Below are 23,001 nucleotides of genomic sequence, written 5' to 3'. Positions count from 1 at the left end.
ACTAAATGAGAGAAGTGGCCTCAGGGGACCAGGACACACAAGGAGCCATGTGCCCCTATAAAGGGGCCCCTCAACGCCACCTAAGTGGTTACCTGGGATTATTTTTATATTTCTAAGAGAAGTTGGATTTTTGTGTGAGATCTCTTGATTTTTAAATGTGAGCATTAGAGAAAATTATTTAAAACACACTTCAGATTGAAAAAAATACATCTGCTGTCCAAATTCATGCAGCAGGCCTGCGGCGCCCTATGTAAGCTCTAAAACAAGGCAGCCCTGAGCCTCAGCCAAATCGGAGTTGGGACACCGAGCCCTGGCGTCCGCCCGACTGGGGGACATGTGGAATGAGGGGACGCTGCCCTACCCTTGTGGGGTACAGAGGCAAAATGGGCTTTTCAGGATCCTGCAGCTTGATGGGACTCTCACCACAGTGAGAAAGGACTTGCCCAAGGTCGCCTGGTGAGAGACGGTTGCGTCAAGACCAGAACCCTCGTTCAGCAGGTTGATCACCAGGGGGAAGTCACGCACACAACGCAGGTGGTGGCCGAGAGAACTCCGTGGGATTGTCCACACTGAAGCTCTACTCCGGCTGTGCCACTGGCTGGGTGATGGTAGTAGATGAGGACTAAGAGCTATGTAAATGAAATGAGTTAGAAGTCTCTGACGCAAGTAGTACAGAGGCTGGCCCCACTGTGTGCATTATTTCTCATTCCACAGATGTTTATTAAGCACCTTCTATGTTCCACTTACTGGGGATACAGCCAAGGTCCTTGCCCTCGTGGAGCAAATAGTGCAGACGAGAAATGAATCAACAAATGGATTTATGAAGTACTAACTGCTATAATTTTTTTAAAAAAGCCAGAAAAGGATAGAAAGTGAGAGGAGGTGTCATTTTAAATAGGAATGTCAGGGGAGGGCTCTCTGAAAAGGCGACATGCGTGTTGAGACCTGGAGGAAATGAGAGAGCCAGGCCACTCTCCAAGGGAAGAGCATGCCAGGCTGAGGGAACAGCAAGTGCAAAGGCCCTGAGGCATGTTTTCGCAGGTGTTCCAGGAAGAGCAAGGAGGCCACGGTGGCTGGAACCAAGAGAGTAGGGGTTATTTTCATTTGTTGCAGGAGCAAAATTGAGGACAGATCCTGGGGATGGGAGTTAAGAGGCGCTGAAGTCACCAAGAATTTGGTTAGCCCAGAGGAGGAAAGCAAGCATAGCTAGTGAGAGGAAGCCCATGCTACTGCAGCTCCATGAGAGAGCTACTGGGGTGGAATTTGAGGCTAGAATCCTGAGATATCTAGGAGCTGGTCCTGTGTAGTGGTAAGCACTAGGACTCTGAAGTCACCCTGAGGTTCAAATCTTCGTATTCCCACTTACAACTTGCAAATGCCTTCATCTCTCTAAGCCTCAATTTCCCTAACTGTAAAATGGGTATAAACAGTCAGACCTTCCTCCTAGGATTATTGGGAGGATTAAGTGAGAGGATGGCTTCCATGACTCCTAAAATGAAATGCAAACACCTTACTATGCAGAGGGTCTGTGCAAAGTCATGGGCAAGGCTGCACACGACCCGGCCCCTACCTAGCCGGCTGACCACTCCCCCCAGGCTCACCGGCCTGATTCCCCTACTTGATCTTGCAACACGCTTAGCTCAGTCCAGCCTCCTAGCCTTTGCGTTTGCCATGCCTTCTCCCCGGAACATGTTCTCCGCAAAGTGTCCCATGCCTGCTCCCTCATTGCACGCAGATCTTTGCTCAAATTCCTTTTCAGAGAACCTGACATTCCCCCTCCAGCCTCTCCGCCCCCTGCCCAAGGCTGCATTTGCCTTCAGAGCACTTAGCACAACCTGCCAGTGTCTCCTTCACTTATTAGGTAACTTTGTTTATTGCCTGTCTCCCCGCAGGTATAAAAGCCCCATGGGGGCAGGAATTGGGTTTATCTTGTTCATTACTATGTCCCTAATGCCCTCTGCAGCTAATAAATAAACAGTAGCTATTACCGCAGGCGTGGAGGACAGAGCTCTGAGCCCTTCACCCCGCTCCGTTGCCCAAAGCAGCTCAACCTTTATATAACACACCAGATTTCACTGGGGAAGAATTTCATGGATTTTTTTTTTTTTTCACATTTGAAAAGCAATAATATGGATCAGACTACCAGCATCAGACTTATCTCGGAGCACTTGTTAAAAATGCTAGGTCCCTGTTCCCCTACCCACCCCCTGGGGCCCACTGAATCTTTAGGGGGACCTAAGAATTTGCATATCGGCAAACATCCTGGGCACATTGAAAGTTTGAGTTCTACTTAACCTAGAGGATTCTCGGGCTTTGTTGAATCCCAAAGTCAGGATTCAAGGTGTGCTGATTCTCTAAAGCTTTGGTCCCCAACCACCTGGGCCATGGGTCGGTGGCCTGTTAGGAACAAGGCTGCACAACGTGGGTGAGCAGTAGGCGAGCAAGCGAAGCTTCATCTGTGTTTACAGCCGCTCCGCATCGCTCACATCACCACATAAGCTCCGCCTCCTAAGCTCAGGCATTAGATTCTCATAGGAACACAAACCCTGCTATAAACTGCACACGCGAGAGATCTCGGTGGCCCGCTCCATACGAGAATCTAATGCCTGATGATCTGAGGTGGAGCTGAGGCGGTGATGCGCGCGCTGGGGAGGAAAAAAAGAGGATACAAAACTGTCATGCACAATATAAACAACCATGATTTGGAAGACAAAGAAACTGACAGAGAAAGATACAGACTGTACCAGTTTTTGTTCATCCCATAGCACCCAGCAGAGCCCTTGGCCCAGAGACTTTTTACATATGTGTTTTAACTAATGAATTAGTGAGTCAGTGAGAGAGTGAATGAAATAACTAGAAATATATGTCAAAATCAAGATTAAAAGCACAAAGACAGGGAAATGCCATAAGAAACAACTTAGGGAGTTCAAAGTACTTGTCCCTAGGATGGAGCAGGAGGAGAGGAGCAGAAACTAATACTTTGTTATAAATATATTATAATCGGGCTTTTAAACTATGTACTTATATTACTTTGATACAATACAACTCATCTTTTAAATGAGCTCAAAAGGCACAGTGGCTCACACCTGTAATGATCACTCAGAGCTGAGTTACCGCCGCTCCCTAGAGATGGACCACGTGTTCCCCAACTCACTATATCCCCACCACTCTTGTATTTTCTGGCTTGGCCTGCTTCAGTTGTTGACATTTCATAACCGGACCCTGTAAGCAGTTGAGTTTGCAACTCCTAGCTGGCAGAAAGCTGCTAGTTCAGACTAAAATGTGAGTGGCTGCTATGTTCGCATTTTTGCAATAGGAGTTTATTGAACCCCTGAATCCCTAATGATGAAATTCATAGGGGAAATAGTTCTGAGTCCCACTCAAGGCATGTTTTCCTTGCCCTTTCCCATTCAGGTTGAACTAAAAGGACAGAAATTTAGTTCCAGCCATTCTACTTCCAAAAGATTTCTAATCCCCTGTAGACCTTCCCAGATTTCTCTGCATTCTATTTTTTGTTTTGTTTTGTCTTAGGTTGGTTTGGAGAGGCTTTTTAGTTTTGTTTTGTTGCTTTTTTAAGACTCATTATTAGTTGCTGGAATTATAGTTTTGCCTCTGAAAAGATTCTTGCCCCCTAACAAAATGGGAAGTCCATAGCACCCTTTGATTGACTCATACTCTTTGAAAGCTTCTGTTTTCCTCCCTGACTCTGAGGTAGCAATCTCGGACAGCCACCGTTGCCGGGGTCATGCTGAGAGGAACCCTGTCACCTGCCCATAATAAAAAGCTGCACAGTTTGAACTTGTCTCAAGCTGGGTCCATTTTCCTGGCTGCTTGGCACCTGCAAAGGGACGAAATGACTTTGAATTGAGGGGGGCAGTGAGGGAAACAAAGGTGCCCAACGCCAGAGTCTATGATGTTCTTTATACTACAAGCTTGGGAACAGCGACCTCTGTTATAACTCAGAGGAGGAAAGAGATTTCTTGCCTGAGGCAGCGTCTGAGAGACTGAATCTCTACTTTATTTGAGTTAATTACATTTGATTCAGTACTTCCTTGAGCATCATTATGTGACATGCAGTATTCTGGGATGCAAAACTGGGGAAGACAGAGCTATAGCTCTGAAGAAACTTAAAGTCTAGTATAGACAATCAGACAAAAACAAAAAAATTATTATAAATATGGTTATCCAACTACTTTAAGGGCCATCTTATCTTTCCTGCCAAGCACTTATTCCCACTTTTTTTTTTTTGTAAACACTGCCATTCTCCCAATCTCAAGATACTTGGTCCAGGTGAGCCAGCCCCCACTGCCTTTCCTACCTCCTGACAGAGAAACCAAGTTCCGAAAACATTGAGTCCCTGGATCCAGCCATGCCTGAACTCCTCCTTAGTCTTTTCCAAGTCCCTTTTTTTTTTTTTTTTTTTTTTTTGCCTATGCTGGTTTAGTTTATCTCTTTTAACTGCAAGAGTCCTGACTAATAAAAATACATCAAAATGTTCTTAATTATATTGCCTCATTTCATCTTCAAAGCAATCCTGTAAGACTTATAAGACTCAGGGCTCAGGGCCCTAACAAGGGTAAGACCAGTGTGAACACTGTCAGTTTTATTGTGTAGGCATGCCTTCTTCAAGAAAATTCTGGGCTGGTTGTGGTGGCTCACACCTGTAATCCCAGCACTTTGAGAGGCTGAGGTGGGAGGATCACTTGAGCCCAGGAGTTTGAGATCAGCCTGAGCAACACAGCAAGACCCTGTCTCCACAAAAAAAAAAAAAAAAAAAATTAAAAATTAGCCAGGCATAGTGACACATGCCTGTAGCCCCAGCTACTCAGGAGGCTGAAGCAGGAGGATCGCTTGAGCCCAGGAGTTTGAGGTTACAGCGAGCTATGATGACCCCACTGCACTTTAGCCAGGACAACAAAGCAAGACCCTGTCTCAAAAACAAAATTTTTATTATATTAGTTTCTCTACTTTCTGTATGTTTGAAACTTTTCATTATAACAAGCGTTTTTAAGTTTAAGTTAATTGTCAAAATCTAAAGGTGATGTCACTTAAAAGCCCCAACTGTGGCTTCTCAAGAAATCGAACGTTCTGGCCACACGGGGCCTACGATTCTGCCCGTCTCCCTGGCGGGTCTCCAAGTGACCCCACAGCCCATGCGCTCAGCACCACAGTTAGGAACCAGAACTGTGGGGCCACCGGCCCGGGGTCCCATCCTGACTTGGCACTTCCTACCCACGTGATTTTGAGCAAGCGACGTTCACCTTGCCTGCCTGTTTCCCCACCTGTAAAATCAGAGTCGTAACAAGTAGCAGGCTGGGGGGCGAGGGGACCCTGCGAGTGTGTGCAAAGCCTTCAGACGGTGCCCTGGTGCACAGCTGGGACCATCGGAGCCGGGATCGTTATTCACCTGACTGGGCCCTGTGTCCGTGCGAGTCCGCAACCTCTGGATGCGGAGGTGAGATAGAAAGGCCACCGTCAGCGGTGTGACCAGGAAGCCTCCCTCCGACTAGCTCTGGAAAGCGCGAGCCGGGGAGGGGGCAGTGACGACGGGGTGGACACCTGGCACACTGTCTCTCTAGCGTCCGGATTTCAGCTCTTTCGGAGCCTCCCCCCTTCCCACCCCTTCCAAAGACCCTTGGCCAAAGCCTGGCTGGGGGTCCCGGCCGCCCCCTGGGACGGCTGCAGAAGGCGCACGTCCAGCACGCCGTGGTTTGGCGTCAACCGCGGCCAGCCCGAGGCGCAGGGACCGCCGCCGCGCCCGAGGGACCGCAGCCACCCGCCACCACCTGTTCCCCTCGCTCGGGAGCAGCGGGTCCGAGCGGATCCCGCGGGTCTCGCGCCTTCTCCCGCCGCCGATCGCCTCGTCGCCCCACCCGGGTTCTAGCGCATTGGGAGCCGGTGCCGGGAGGCGGCGTCCCGCGTCCCCCGCCCCGCCCCGCAGGACCCCCGCGACCCCCGCGCGGCGCGGCGGCAGCTCGGGCAGGCGGGACCCGCCCCCCGGCCCGCACCGCGCCCCGCGCACCTTACCCGCCCGCAGCGCCCGGCGCCGCCGGTCCCTCTGCCGCCTCCAGCGGTGTGGCCTCTGCGACGACCGCCGCCGCCGCCGCAAAGCCACCCGCGCGTGCCCTCCATCAGCAGCCCCCCTGCTCTGCCCTCAGAGTTGGGAACGGCGTCGAGCCTCGTCCCCCCACCAGGGGCAGCTCATCTCGGGTTAACGAGCCAGGATCCAGGGTCGGGAACACCGCCCCCTCCTCATCCGCCACCGCCGCCGCCAGAAAAAGTTGTCTCTGAGTCGGGTCTCTCTGGCGCCGCGGAGCCCCTCGCCCACCCCGCCCTCCCGCGCTGTCCCTTCATTGTGCCGTTCCCCGTATACAAGGGGGTCTTGGCCCCCTGGGGCATTTGCATTTGCCGTCCCTATACTAGGGACACGGTTTCTCCCTTCTAAGGGTCGCCAGAGGAAAATAGAGGGGGGTGGGGTTGGCCTCTGGAGTCACCAACTGAAGTCTCTGCATGACTAATCGCTGAAGGAACTGCTGGCCCCAAAGTGCAGGGTTTTAATGAGCGGCTCAGACGGTGCCTAAACTGGACGTTGGCTAGTTGATTTATCCCTTTTGTCGCCCAAATAACAAAGAGTTGCTGTTGGGAGTGTTAAACGGATCAGTGTGTGAAAAGTGCTTAGCACAATGTCTGGCACACAGTAGGCACTGGGTAATGTCAGCTAGTGTCGTCCGTTTGCATCCGGCATGACAAACGTCCCCAGGGCTGAAATGGAAGAGAACATCTTTCCAGAGCTGAAATCATCTCATTCTCTTCCTCTTTAAGGCAAATGATGTAAACCAGAGGCTTGTGGCCAAGTGTGGCCTGCGGAATACATTCCCTCTTGGTCTGTGTTTTAGAAAAATGTGAATTAATTGCCAAGGCTTGAAACCCGAGAGATCACATAAATATGGAGATTTTCAGTAACTCCAGCAAAAACAAAGTCTGGGCCAGGCTGAGCCCACCTTCCGCAAGGCAGAAATTAATAAACAGTAGGCCCTTTAAAGAGGTGTTTCCTGTAATTGGTGGGTTTCTACTCAATTTTACATTATCTTCCTGCCCCCCCCCATAGGCCTTTGAGGTTGGCCTAAGGCCTAAATAATGCTGAATTTTCTCCAGTTTCCAGAAGGAGTTATTATCCCCATTTTACAGGTAAGAAACTGGGGCTCAGAAAAGTCTAATCAACTGCCCAAGGTCACACAGCTAATAACAGCAGAACTCAAATTTGAACCCAGTCTTTACACCCCAAGGGCCTTAGCATGGCAAGAGAAAGTATAAAGGGGGAAAAGTGCTTTATACCAAAGCATCTTTTTGAAAAGAACATTTTTATTACTAGCACAGTTCGAATGCCGATTGGTTGGGATTGCTTAACAAGAATTTAAATTTTTAGCTTCATCTAAATTGGCAGTGCCCTCTCCCACACTCACGCCACCTCCTTATTTTTTCTCATTTAAGCATGTTGGAAAATTCTAAAGGTTTGACTAAAACTGAAAACGTTCCTTATTCCATCTGTCCCTCGTTACTGGCGACCGGCAACCGTAGGTGTTCCTTCCTTTCACTTTCCTTTTTTTTAAGCTTCTTTATTTATATTTTACTCTTTGTAGTTTGTAAATTCCCTCTTACCAGCTGCTTGCAAAGCAAAATGCCTTTCCTGCTAAATTTCCAATTAGGGTTATGTTGTCTTTTGGCTCGATAAACACACACATAAGAAGGTGTGTGTACGTGCACACACACCTATATATGCACACTTCTAATAGGTTGTTGGTGTCTCTCCGGGTCTCGTTTCCCAAAATGTATTTATAGACCAAACACCAAAGTCACTGGCCATTTTTAAAGAGCATAATTTTTTTTTTTTTTTTGAGACAGAGTCTCACTCTGTTGCCCAGGCTAGAGTGAGTGCTGTGGCGTCAGCCCAGCTCACAGCAACCTCAAACTCCTGAGCTCAAGCGATCCTCCTGTCTCAGCCTCCCGAGTAGCTGGGACTACAGGCATGCACCACCATGCCCGGCTAATTTTTTCTATATATTTTTAGCTGTCTATATAATTTCTTTCTATTTTTAGTAGAGATGGGGTCTCGCTCTTGCTCAGGCTGGTCTCGAACTCCTGAGCTCAAACGATCCGCCCACCTCGGCCTCCCAGAGTGCTAGGATTACAGGCGTGAGCCACCGCGCCCGGCCTGAGAGCATAATTTAATGAGCATAGGTATGCGTATACCATGGAGTTCTACTCAGCCATAAAAAATGGTGATCTAGCATCTCTTGTATTATCCTGGATAGAGCTGGAGCCCATTCTACCAAGTGAAGTATCACAAGAATGAGAAAACAAGCACCACAGGTACTCACCATCAAATTGGTACTAATTGATCAACACTTACGTGCACATTCATAGGATGTGGGGCAGATGGGAGCAGGAGAAGAGGATGGGGATATTCACACCTAATGGGTGCGGTGCGCACCGTCTGGGGGATGGACATGCTTGAAGTTCTGACTCGGATGGGACAAAGGCAATATATGTAACCTACACATTTGTACCCCCTGTAATACTCTGAAATAAAAAATCGTAATTTAATAAGCATAATTGCACCTTTCATAGGAAATTCTTAGAAAAGTTTGTTTGCAACTGCTAGCCATAACAATGATCCTATGTTAATTGTCAACTTTTATTTTTAACGTTATTCTGGTTATATTTTTTAAAATAATTCTTGCCTTGTAAAGATATGAAATATTTACAGGTGAAATAATATTATGTCTGAGATTTGACAATAATATGGCCAGGATCATACCACAAGGATCAAGTGGCAAATGCTTTACCCAAGAAGGCTTTGATCTGCTGTATCGGTTAAGATCCTTTCAACTGAAAGTGAACAAAATACAATAAACTTGAAACTGGGAAGAAAAAGAAAAGAATTTATTGGATCCTAAAACTGAACAGTGCAGAAGTTGACTGCCTTCAGGAACAGTGTGATCCAGGGCACGAATGACGTTGTCAGGACCTGATTTCTCTCCATCTCTAGCTCAGCTCTGCTGTCTGGCACGTTGTCACCTCATGGGGGCAAGATGGCTGCCAGCTCCCCCAGGCCACGTCCTCTCAGATTCACACCCAGCTTCAGAAGAAAGCAGGTCTCTTTTCTGGTAACTCCAACAATGTTCCTGAGATTTACTCTAATTGGCCAATTTTAATCTAATGCCCATTCCTGAACCAATCAGTGTGACTAGTGGAATTGGGAGGCACTGATTGGCTTAGCCTGGGACACATGGAGAAGACGGGAAATTGATACTGTGGAAGGTGACAGCAGGTGTCCCTGACATGTATCTGTTTCTCTGCTGAAGACACCTGGGGTTGGCAGTAAGAGAAAACTAATATGGCCTGCATCCAACATAGGGGTTCTTCAGAAAGTTCCACTACAAGGTTCATTATGGGTGTCCGACGTATAACAGGATGAATTGGATATATAGGCAATAATCGATTAGGCACCTACAGTGTGGGGAGCTCAGATCAAGCCCTGGAGTCTAACCTGGGTTCAGATCCTAGCTCTGCCGCCTGACCCTGGGGAAGCAGCTCTCTTGGAGTCTCAGTTTAATACCAGCACCTGTTGCCCATCTGGACAGTGGGGTTAATAACGGCAGCCACCTGCTAGAGTTGTGCGGTTTCAATAAGATAATTCTTGGGAAGCACCTGGTATACAGTAAGCCCTCAATAAACAGCAGATACTGTTATATCATCAGGTTGTATTCAGGTATTATCACTATTACCCGAAACAGGGCCATCGTATTAACAGAGTTGATCCTTATGGCAACGGTGATCATAAACAGCAAAGAACTTCACGTGATTATGGTTTTGAAAGCAAAAAATAAAGGTGAAAAAATAGGTTTAGGGCAACCCATTGAGACATTTCGGGGGGGTGCTATTTGTATCCCCCAAAATTTGATGTTGGAAAGAATCTCACATCTGTACGTTCCACGTATCAACCTATTTAATCCTACTTTCCAAACGGTAGATGTTTTCATTCTCATTTTTTTAGAGGGGAAGACTGAGGCTGAAAGATGAGGTAGAGATGGGGGATGGTGGAATGGTCCTTGAGATGAAAGTGCTCATGTACGCCAGTATCATACCCTCAACGCTTGAAGATCTAGCATCGGAGCAGTCGAGGTCGTGGAAGGAAGCGGACAGCACACGCCAAGGGCAAACTGAAGAGAGATAATGAATGATCTATTTGCACAATGTGAGCAGAATTAATGGAACCAACAGGAGAGCGAGGCGCACAGGGACCAGCTAAGCCGCAGCGAGAGCCGTGGCCAGCCCTAGGCGGCAGGAAGGGGTCTCAGTGCCCAGACACAGAATGAGCTGTCGCCGTGGGGGAGGTTATGGCAGGGACCAATGTGGCCGGCTTTCCTGACTTTTTCAAGTATAAATCCAGATTTTTTTAGATAAAATTTCCAAATTTAAAATGTTGATAACTAATTCCAAAGAATTACACAGTGGAGGCATTCCCCCCCCCCCCCACTTCAAAACAGAAACACAAATCCAGACCAGATGCAGCCAGTTTCTGACCTTTGTTCTAGATGTTTAGGGCACCCCGTGTGTGTGCCCCTTCGGAGGTCAGCGTGGACATTTATTTCTCCTGCTCGATTGTTTTTCCCTTTCTTCTTTGGTCCCTTGGACTCCTTTGATATTCTCCAGGTAGACAATGTGGGTTGTCAGTCACTCGATTATGTCCCATTGCTCTGCAGGGTGGGATGGACGGGTGCTCAGAGGAGGGAGGGGGAGCTTCAAGGACTACGAAATGGAGAATAGAGGAGTAAAAGGTCCTCTCTGGGGTCTTACGTGAGGCTCGAGGACCTGTAAGGTGTTACTCAAAGTGTGGTCGATGGTCCGGCAGCATCAGCATCACCTGGAAGCCTGTTAGAAATGCAGACGCTTGTTAGAAATGTCTGTCATCCCAGCACTTTGGGAGGCGGAGGCTGGAGGATTGCTTGAGGCCAGGAGTTCAAGACCAGCTTGTGCAACATAGCAAGACCCATGTCTAAAAAATATATATTTTTTTTTAATTAGCCGGGCATAGTGGTACCTGCCTGCAATCCCAGATACTTGAGAGGCTGGGACAGGAGGATCCCTTAAGCCCAGGAATTCAAGGCTGCAGTGAGCTATGATCGTGCCTGGGTGACAGAGTGACACCTCGTCTCTAAAAAACAAAAAAAAAGAAAAAGGAAAAAGGAAAAAAAATGCAGATTCTCAGAGCCCACCCCAGACCTACTAATGCAGAAACTCAAACTCTCAGGGTGGGGCCCTCAGGGAATCTATGTTTTAACAAGTCCCCCAGGGGATTCAGATTCAGAAACTTCATTACTGGAGTTTGAGGTTAGCACAAAACACACTCCTGAATGTTTTATGCTAAAGTAATTTCTGTCTCTTTCTCTGATTTACCTTACATTTCCAAAGACCCCCCTCTGTTATCCTGGCCAGATCCCAGAAAGAAGGAGAGGCTAAGAACCCCCCTGTAGTTCCAAAACATTCTCCGCTCATGCCTGCACCCTTAGAACCTCGAATGACTCTATTCCCTGCCTTTGGGATCTATAATCTTATAATTTGATAATAAGCAAATAACCCAATTAAAATGTGGGCAAAATATTTGAACAGATAGCTCACAAAAGAAGATATATAAGTAGCCAATGAGCACATGAAGGTGTTCAACCTCATTAATCAGTCAAGAGATGCAGATTAAAACCTCAAGAAGATAGCACTGCACACCTACCAGAATGGCTGAAATTAATAAGATTGACAATATCAGGAATTTGAGAGGATGTGGTGCAACTGGAACTTTCATACGTTGCTGGCGAGAATGCAAAATGGTCCAACAACTTTGGAAAAGAGTTTGACAATTTCTTATAGTGCTCAACATATGCTTAACATACGGCCCAGAAATTCTACTTCTAGATATTTACCCAAGAGACAGGAAAACATATGCCCGTACAAAGACTTACACACACCAACTTTATCCATAATAGCCAAAAACTGTAAGTGACCCAAATGTCTAGCAATATGTGCGCAAATAATCAAATTGTGGTCTATCCATACAATGGAATACTATTTAGCCATTAAAAAGGAAAGAACTGCTGAAACACAAAAATAACATGATTGAATCTCAGAAACATTGTGCTGAGCAAAAGAAGCCAGACACAAAAGATTATGTATTATATGAATCTACATACGAAACTCTAGGAATCTGCAGTGATAGCAATTCACTGGTTGTCCGGGATTGAGGGAGCGATGATGGGTGACAAAGGGGAATGAGGAAGTTTCTGGGGTGATGGAATGTTCTATATCTTCATTGCAGTGGTATTTACATGGGTGTATCCATCTGTCCAAACTCATTAAACTGTTGACTTAACATGGGTGCATTGTTGCATGTAAATCACAACTTCATAAAGTAGATTGTTTTTAGCATTATTGTATATAAATTATACTTCAATAAGGGTGATAATTTTTAAGTGCCCATCCTGGCCCAGCTGTGCCCAGGCCAGGGGAAAATCACTAATACCAAAAGGAATGGAGGACCGTCTGGGTGGGCATCTCTCTCTCTCTCTCTCTCTCTCTCTCGTAAGCCCTGAGCCTGTGCTCTCTGGCTTCAGCGTGGAGGCAGTTCTGCAGTGCGGAGGTTTTTCCCACATCAAATAACTTCAAATGCTCAGTAACTGGGAAGCGAGCATCCCCGGCTCAGTGTGATTACCAAGCACGCTCACTCTGGCCCTTGAACCAGCCGGTCTAGAGAGTCCATGAGGAGCCAACCGCAGGGCTGTCTGGGGAGTCTCGCCAGCCAAGTGCAAGCTCCTAATTGGAGTCAGGATCATCAGAGCCACATTCTGAGCCTTTTGGGGAGGAAAGAAAGCCGTGTGCTTGTGAAGGTAGTGACATTTCTGCGTGGCAGATCGGTTTCTGACCACGGCCGCAGAGCTGTCACATCACACAACTCCAGGGGACACCACTCCTACAGAATCTATGTGAATGGTGCCCTGGAACCGGACCACGCGGCAGCCCCACTTGCGTAGAACAATGCACCAGCGGCAAAAGTCTTTGGCATTAGCTAAAATAATCCTTATGAAGCATCATTTTTCTGTTTACAGGCACTTTTTTTTTTAGCTGAAATTTACATAGTATAAAATTAGCCATTTTAAAGTATTCAATTCAGTGGCATTTAGCACATTCATGTTGTTATGTAACCATCGCCACTATCTAGTTCCGAAACGTTTTCGCCACTCCAAGCGGAAACCCGTCACGCACTAAGTAGTCTCTCTTCACTTCCCTCTCCTCTCAGCCCTTGGCAACCACTAACGTGCTCTCTGGCTCCATAGATTTGTGAGCGTCTGCATTGCAGTTCCCCTAGAAGCCGACCCCGAGTCAAAGATATGAGTGCAAGTAGATTATTTGGGAGGTGACCTCAGGACGCACTAGGAGAGGAGAGGGAAAGGGAAAGGAAGGAAGCAGATACAGGATGTGTCATTGAGCACGTTACCATGGGGACAACAGGGACCCAAACCCAGTGGGAAGTCCAGGAAGACCATGTAGAGCAGTCAATGAAATCCCAACCAATGGGTGAGGGATCTGGGAGATTTATCCACCAACGCTGAGCAGTCATTGGTTGAGGCATGCTGGGGGTGGGGGTGGGGTGGGGTGGTGTTCCCTCCTGGCCCTTCTAGCTGGCCCTTTAAATGGCCAGATAAGGCCCCTAGGCTAAGAGCCAAAGGTGCTGCTGTTGGAAGCCATGGGGTCTGCATGCCCAGGGCATGTGAACAGGGCACCCACCATATCAGCAACAGGGAGCCACTGAAGGGTGCTAAGCAGGGTGATTTTCAAAGCTCACTCTGGTGTCTGGGTGGAGAACAGACTGTGAGCAACAGGAGGCGGGCAGAAGTCTAGCCTGGAGCCTGCTGGAACGGTTCGGGCTGGAGATGGCCCGGGATGGTGGCAGTGGGGGCGGAGAGACATGGGTAAGTACTGCAGGGCCTGGCGACGGGTCAGTTGTGGGGATGAGGGAGAAAAATCATCAAGGGTAGCTCCTACATTTCTGGCTTTAGCGACTGGGTAAATGAAGATGCTATTCCCGGAGAGTGGAAGGACCAGAGCAGAGGACACTGGCATTATCGTGGAACTCAATTAAATTAAACGAGCTGCTGCAGGAGACTTCACCTGGCCCAGGGCCTGGCCCATGCCAGGTACTCAGTGTGATTTCTGTGTTTTTCCTTCTACACCCACATTCTTTGAAGACAAGATCAAGGCCTGCCAGGGCCCTGAGACAAATGATGAGTTTGAAACATTTAATCTCTGGGAAATAACCTCGCAGCCCACCTTTGCAGCCTGCTGGCAACTCCACCTGGCATCCCAACCCGATTCCAGAGGCAAATGCCAGCAATTCCCTTTCCACCTGCAACGCGAAGGGCAGATCTTCTTCCCACCTTGCGGTGACTGTGGCGTAAACTGAGTCTTTGGTCATTTTCCACTGGAGATGTGCTGTTAACTGAGTATTTTAAAACTGCTCAGAATTTTCCTCTTAAAGCATGGCCCAAAATAAAAACAGGAGAGCAAATGTTTGGGATTTGTTCCAGAAAAAAACTGAATCCGTCTCTCATGTATTCAACAAATATTAGCATCCAATGTTTTCAAGGCATCTGGTGGAAAGACAGGAGCCATCTCAAGGAACTAATAATTCACATGGGCAGAGAGGAAATGGTTCACAAACAAGAGAGAAAGTGAACTTAGGGGTCAGGTAAGGGGCGATTATTTCCACGAGCGGCTTTACAGGGAATGCCGAGTCATGGAGTGGCGTGGCCAGCTTAGAGATGGAGAGACATATGCAGAATTCCCTGAACAGGGAGTGAAAATCACTACAAGTACTTGGGAAAACTGTTCTGTCTACTGGAACTAAACATGTATACATACACTATAACCCAGCAATTCTGTTCCCAGGTGTATTCCAAAGAGAAATGCATCCATTTGCTCACTAGAAGACATGTGCTAGAATGTTCTAGGCAGTATTCATAATAACAAAACAAAGCAAAACTAGAAACAACCAAAATGTTCATCAACAGTAGCCCAGATGAATAAATTGTGGTATATTTACAAAATGGAATACTATGCAGCAATGCCAATAAGTGTTTTACAACTACATGGAACAGTGTGGATGAATCGCACAGATACAGAGCTGAGCAAAAGAAGTCAGACACAAGAGTGCGCACTGTGTGACTCCATTTACATACAGTACAAAAAGGGGCACAATTAGTGTATGTTGTTAGGAGTCAAAGTTGAAGTTATCCTTGCTGAAGGAGAGTGACTTTCTTGAAGGGGACACAGAGGGACTTGGGGGGACGGGTGACATTCTGTCTCTTGGCCTGGACGCTGGTTCCATTGGTATGTTCCATTTGTGACAATTCATCAAACTATACCCTTAATGATCTATGTGTTTCTTAGTATGAATGTTTTACTTCAATAACGGGCTAAAATTGGAGGAAAAGTTTACCTTAGCTCCTAATGGTGCATCACTTGACTCTGATAATTCTGATATATTACTGGACTCCCAGTGAAAATGGCTATTTTGGTGATATCTTTTAAAAATGTAATGAGAATAGAATGTCAGAAATGGCCCAAGATGTTCCTTTCCAATAGCTTAGGTATCAACCCATGGACTCTGGAGTCAGAAATCTGGGGCTGAGAAGTTATATTAGCTTTCTAAGCTTCAGTTTTCTTCACCGTGCAATGGAAATAACAGTGTCTACCCTGACCTCAAAAACTTATTGGAAAGATTGAATGAGACAATGCGTGTAATATTCTCAATGCAATAATCTGAACAATAGTAAGTGCACAAGAAATGTTTTAAAATTATTGCTGCTGTTATTTTTATTGCTGTTATTATTACTAATTAGTAACAAGCACCCACTAGTTGATGAGCATGGCCATGACAAACACCTGTGGCTCTTCACATACAATGTCGTAATTCTAGTAATAAGTCTATGTATTTGGCCTGCTGTTAAGTAATTCTGACCTCCCGGAAATAGTTAGTAGTTACTATGAGAACAGACACTGTTTTAGATCCTAGGGGTATAGACAGTAAACAAAACCAACCAAAACCCTCGCCTTCATGGAGTTACACTCCAGTGAAGGGAACAGACAGCAAACAAGTTATGTATCAAAGATCTCTGATCATCTTTTAGTTTGGGTTTCAGTTTTGTAATAGAATTCAATAACGTAATAACCAACCAAATGAACATTTAAACCTGGAGTCGATGGACCTTTTGGGCGAGGCATAGTCCTTGAATGGGCAAAGAGAAGCCATGAATCCCCTAGAATTATATGCAAAATGTTGTATGTCTAGGAATTTTTCTGGGGAGACAGTCCAAGGCATTCTCAGATTCTCAAAAAGGTCATTGACCCCAAAGGAGCTCAGAATCTCCAGATTCTTCCCAATTTTGCTTAAGGTGCAGAGGAAGGTTTTCAGAGCACATGCCTATAGTCGTTGGGATCACCTGTATTTTGCTCAATTTACTTATTTCTCTGAACGAGTAAACGTACAGCCATGTCCTACTTGTCATTTGTCAGTGCTTCAAAGAGTGGCACCAAGTCACACTCTGGTCTCTCTGCACAACCAACCAATCCCCAACAGCACGCACATGACTATTTCTTGCTTCTCGCCATTCCATAAAGGGCGCTATGAATACCTTTCTACAGATTGTTTTTTCCTCCTAAAGGGTTTTCTTGGAGTGTTTTTGAAAGCTGCGGGAAGTGGGTCAAATGGCACCAACAGTTTAATACTCCTGCATTGCCACCAGCCACACTTTCAACGCAGCAAGAATGGCTATTAAAAATCACCTACGGGATATGACAAAAGGGATCATTTTCACTTTAATTCATCATCGATCTTCCTCTTTCCCCCCTGTAATAATAGTCATCTATCCTTGATAAAATAGGAGAGTAAAACATACTTATTACAATAATGGAAAAATACCTATTTTCTGGCAAGATGTTTCATGCTCCTCTGCCCTTGGAAGTTCCTCTCTAATTTTTTCCTATCATTCACCATAACCAATGTGTCAGTTTCAGGGTAAACAGGCAAGATGAGGGTGGGGGGTGGGGGGGTGAAGGGTGGAATGTTGCCATGGCAACAAAGGATTTCAGTGATGAGTATCCATGGTGATTGTTGCTACATTCTGAGTGGCTCTAAATGCTTTATTTAAAATACATAACAACTGTGCAGCTGCTGAGGATGTTAGGGGGGGAAGAGAGGAAGGGCTATTTGCTCTTTTATGGATATGTGCTTGGTATGGTTCAGAAGGAAGAAGATAAGGCGGTTTAAGGACAGACTTACTCCCTGTGTGATGCTAGTTAGCGGTTAGCAAAGACTGTTATCCCTCTAACACAGAATGCTCTCACACCTCCGGGCTCCATTTGCACCTCGATCGCCTACTCGACAGGGTAACACCTGTGAAAAACTCAGGCAGACACCAGCCCCCACCCTGCCCCCACCACGGCCTTGGACTAGGAACACATGGGACTCTGAGCAGAACTGAGAGTTCTCAAGGGGCGAAACTCGTTGGATGCTTAAAATGCCCAGAGATGCCAGGGATTGCAAAGCAGGTGCCATTCATCTTTTCCATCCCCAAATTTGCATGGAATATGAGTCAGAGAAATGGGGCTAGAACCCAGGTCTTCTAACTCCTAATCCTGGGTTCACTCCTCCTTTCATATTAGAATGAAGTTGGACTGTGAACAGTAGAGACCCAGCATGGCAGGAACTTTAAGAAGCTGGAAGTTTCTCTTTGACCAAAAAATAAAATAAAATGCAGAGGCTCAGGGGACCAGGCTCCTTCTATCTTGTTGCTCTGCTGTATGTAGACTCCATTCTCATGATCACCTCATAATCGACTGTGGCTGCCTAATTCCAGCCATCGCATCCAAATTCCAGGCAACAGAAAGAAGATGAGATGAAAAAATAGAAGCAAAGGGCCCAAACAGCCATCTTTTAAGGCAGGTTCCTGGAAGCTGCTAGCTGACACTTTGCCAACCATATCATCTACTACAGGGCCTCACCTTGCCACAAAAAAGGCTAGAAAATATATACTTTCTTTTGGGTGGCTAATTGCCAACTAAAATATTGGGGCGTCCATGACTATAGGATGATGGGAGAACTAACACTGGGAGACAACCAGCAGTCTCAGCCACACCCTCTTAAGTGGGGGCTAGAACCAACCTAGCCACGCTCCCTATTTCTTCTCCTCCCTCCTTCCTCACCCCTCCTCTTCCTTCTTGCCCCCTCCACAAACCCCAACCCATGGGGCACCGCACAAACATCCACTGAGAAGGCGGCTTGCTCTGTCCTCATGCTTTGAGTCATGACAGGGACTCACACATCTCCATGCCCTCAAGTTGCCCTCTTGGGTAAGTCTTCAGAACTGTCCGCCCATGGAAGACCAAGTCCTTTCCAAAGGCAAGTCTAGAGTAGGTGCTCATTCTCACCGGTTCTCACAGTCCGGATTCATCAAAAGCAAGGACTTCTGGTGGTTCTTGGGTTGCTACATAACCACCTTGGGAAAAATTCATACTTTTTCCATTCTCTTCCAGTCCTTGTGAGTAGGAGAAGGAGAAAGCCTCAGGCTGGTGCTGCAGGGTTCTGAATACCTCTCTCTCGTTTACTTTTTGCTCCTTTTAACAAACACAGAGCAGGTCTAGGTCCAGAGCTTTAAGTATCCCTAGGTATCTCTCACTGTTAAACCTCATGTGCAGGGAAGATACCAACATCTGTTTTACAAGAGTCCATGTCTTATCAATGAGATGTCTTGCTAGAACCTAAGAACGTTGTTTTGTTTGCCATGTGTTAATTTTCATGTACATTCTATTTTAGTGAGCAATAGGGTTTTCCATTATATTCGTGATGTGTTTTCCTTTTAAATAAATGCCTTTACATTTTAAAAAGCGAATTGATTTAAGGGAAACAAATGTTAACCAAACAATAGGATGGATATGTTCAAAAATGTGACTGAAACATGGGACACACAGGTTTGATGGAAAATACAATTTATAAGGCCTGAAGAAGCCTGGGTTCTAATCCAAGTTCTTCCACTGCCTTGTTTGCTGTGTGACCTTAGACAAGTTCCTTCACTTCTCTGAGCCTCTATTTCCTTACCTGTAAAATGGACACTGGGCTCAGTGGTGGCTAAGATCCCTGCTCTAAATGACAGGAATTCTGCAGGTCTACAGAGAACCCCAAAATAGCCCCTGAGGGCTTCAGACATCACTCCTCTAGCAACTCCAGCTTTGATTGCAGTTTGCCTTGGTGAACATTTGCAAGTGCAGAAAGCAGCCGACACTTAGCTTAGTGACGGAGATTAATCTGTATTCAGAGCATTACAAATAAATAAAGATTTCTAAGCCAGTGCATCTCCCAAACATGCAAAATTAGACTTCATTATTTTTAAAACAATACGTCTCTTAATTTGCAAATGAGCAGATCAGAATGCTACGTAAGGTCTCATTTGGGATGCTAACTTACAGTAGCTTTTTCAATCGGAGATTTTCATACTCCCTCTTCACACTTCCCCCCAAATGTTTATTAATAACTCTGCCTTTTCCTTGGTTTTAAATTAGCCCTAAATATTAAACCTGGTGTGCAGAGCAGATGCTAGCTTTTGTTCTACATGAGTTGCTTGTCTTATTATAACCTAAAACAAAGACCCATTTCCCATTTTCTCAAAAAATGCTGGAGATGGTCTCCTGTAGAGCTCTGGACTTCCAGGTAGAGGGAGACACAGGCCCACTGTCCCTCAGCCACCTCAATACCTGAGTGCCCAGACGTATCAAGAAATGCATGTTACAGCCACAATGAGATACCATTTTACACCAATAAATTGGAGAAAATTGAAATGTCTGATTATAGCATGTGTTGGCAAGGATGTAGAATTCTTATAGACAGCAGGCCAGTCCAGGAAGACAGCAGTATGCGTGGTGGACTGAACAAGGGCTTTGGAGTCATTCATTCAACAAATGCCCATTGAGCACCTGCTAGGTGTCAGGCGATGTTCTTGGTGTTGAGAGGGTAAGACAGACCCTCCGTGATGCCGATGTTCTAATGGGGAAGGGTGCACCACCACGAACAAAATAAGTCACACGGTATGTTAGACAATGAGAGGCGCTAGGGAGAAAAAGAAAGAAAGAAGAAAGAATTGCAATTGTAAAAAAAGAGTTTTCAGAGACAGGTCAATGAGATGACTTCTGAGCAAAGACTTAAAAGGAAACAAGCCTATGTGGATACTTGAAGAAGAGAATTCTAGGAAGAGGGAACAGCTTGTGCAAAGGCCCTGCGGTAGGAGTGTACCTGGTCTGATTAAGGAAGAACAAGTACAAGGAGATAAATGGCAGGAGGGCAGAGAGGGAACATGTGGGACCTATAACCAAGGTGAGATTTTTGGCTTTTTACTTTGGGTAAGAGGGGAGTTTACAGAAGACCTTTGAGTAGAGGAGGGACTGAGCCCTCAGGCTGCTGGGTTGAGAACAGTGGAAGGTGGCAGGGAGGACGTACTCAGGGAGACACAGGCAGAGGCTACTGCAATAGTCCAGAGGTGACAGTGGCTGGACCAGGTGGGAGCAATGGGGGTGGGAAAAAATGGACAGGTTCTGGGTATATTTTGAAAGTAGAATCAACAAAATACGCTGAATCCAGACAGAACTGAGTTCAAATCCCAACTCATCCACATCCTTGGGCATATCACTTATACTCTGTGAGCCTCAGTTTCCTCATCTGTAAAATGGGGATAATTGTTCCCATCAGGGTTCTGGTGAGGAGTCAGTGCGCCAGTGCGCAGTAAATCAGAGCTCTTACTATTATTGTCACCTGCTCCAGCCAGTGTCCATCTCCTGCAGGCCACCCCACAACGCCTCCAGAGGCCACTGGGGTCCCCAAGCCATGTTCTGGTATGGAAAACGGAAAAGGGTCTGATCAGAGATGAACCTTAAGAGATGTCACCAGCAGCATGCAAACATGGCGGGTCACAGGCATGGGAGGGGACGTAGAGGCCAGGGGAACCCACTGCCTGTTGTCCTTGCCCCTCTCCAGCCTCAGCCTCTCTCTGCCTCCACCTTCCCCCTCTGCCCTCCGTTAGCTGCAGCCTCTTGTTCTTCACGGACAAGGTTCAGGCCACCTCTGACAGCCTTTCTGGACACCGAAGATGTGGGAAAAACAAAATAATTATGCCCTGCCTTTCCTGGTATCTTTCAGCGGGGAACCCAAAGTGCTTTTCCAGCATTAATGTGGCTGTCAAGGCTCCCAGCAGACAAGCGGAGGGGGGAGGTCACAGACAGAGCCGGGCACGGGGCTGCCAGGGCCTCTCTTTCTTGCTGCCTGAGAGCCCTCCAGGAGGAATATGAGCTAATTTAGGGGAATGTCCATCCAGTTCTAAGAGGACGAATGAATCTGCCCTTTGAGTCACTTTTTTGAAGGACAGTAAAATTCAACACAGAAAAAGAAAGCCAGAAAAGCTTAAAATGTTTGTGGAAGGAATCTCATGGAATTCACGCTGATTACCGGCAATCAGCTTATCCACTTCTGCCGTAATCAAGCTGGAAATCAGCATCACATCGTTCAGTCAATCAACAAACACTCGCTGTCATTTCTCATGTCACTCACACATGCTTTTTCTGACCTCTCTATTCAAAATAGCATCCCCCGCACCCCTGCCGCCACCGCCACCTCCATCATCCTTTGTTCCCTCACCCTACTTTGTCTTCTTGTACTTATTCCAATACCAAATTGTGATTATTTATTTATTACTACTTCCTCTCCCACCTGAAAATAAACTTCATGTCAGCCTCATCTGTTGCTCTGCCCCAGCACCTAGCACAGTGCCTGACACATAGTAGGCGCTCGATAAATATTTGTTGCATGAATGAGTGAGGGAATGAACAATGATGGAAGGAACCACCCTTTAAGGTAGGTGGGACTGACACATCTTCACCATTTAACAGCTGAAGACCTGAGGCTCACCCCACTGAAGCCAGTCGCCCAAGGAGGGGAAGGACAGGGACTGACAAGGATGCCTGCTGGGTACCAGGGACTGTGCCAGGCAGATTGCATAGGTTCTGTCATCTGAACCCCTTAACAACTCACAAAGAAGGCAGGGTTATCTGCATTTTACAGACGACCTGCAAAGTTCAGAAACTGCCTTGTGGTAGGCGCCACCTCCCTCTGACCCCAAAGATGTCCACATCCTAATCCTTGGAACCTGTGACGATGTCACTTTACATGGCAAGGGGTAATTATGGTTGCAGATAGAATTAAGTCTGTTGGCCTTCAAGAGATGGTCTTGGAATGGTCAGGGGGGCTCAGTGTGATCACAAGCGTCCTTTAAAGGTTGAGGAAGGAGGCAGGAGAGTCAGAGTGAGAGTGACGCAACGTGAGGAAGATTCACTTGGCTGTCACCAGCTTTGAAGGTGGAGGAAGGGGCCGTGAGCCAAGGAATGCAGGCAGCCTCTAAGACGCTGGAACAGACAAGGAAATGGATTTTCCCCCGGGGCCTCGGGAAAGGAGCATGGTCCTCCTGGTCTGTAGCCTACTAACTTTAGCGCGTTTCGGGTGAGCTTCGGACCTCCAGAACTGTAAGATAGTCAATTTGTGCCTTTTAAGCCACGAGGCTTGTGGCCATTTGTTACAGCAGCTGTAGGAGACGAATGCAAGCTTCATGATCACAGAGCGGTAAGCGACTGTAATTCAACCCACAAATCGTTCGCTACTCTCCAAGGGAACTTGCTCAGCTCTTAGAGGGACTATCCCCATCCCGAGCTGAGTGGGCAGCAGGGACATGACTCTCCCAGCCATGACTGATTGGGCCAGGAAGGGACAACCAAACCAAAATAGGTCCAATAGAGTCTCTCCTTCTTGGGAATTTGGAATTGAGCCAAAAACCTGAAGTTAGTTTCTGTTTAGAGCAG

The sequence above is a fragment of the Eulemur rufifrons genome, chromosome 21, assembly GCF_041146395.1.
Source record: "Eulemur rufifrons isolate Redbay chromosome 21, OSU_ERuf_1, whole genome shotgun sequence".
Taxonomy (NCBI): Eukaryota; Metazoa; Chordata; class Mammalia; order Primates; family Lemuridae; genus Eulemur; species Eulemur rufifrons.
The sequence above is the reverse complement of the archived record's forward strand: the minus strand, read 5'-3'. Positions refer to the sequence as shown.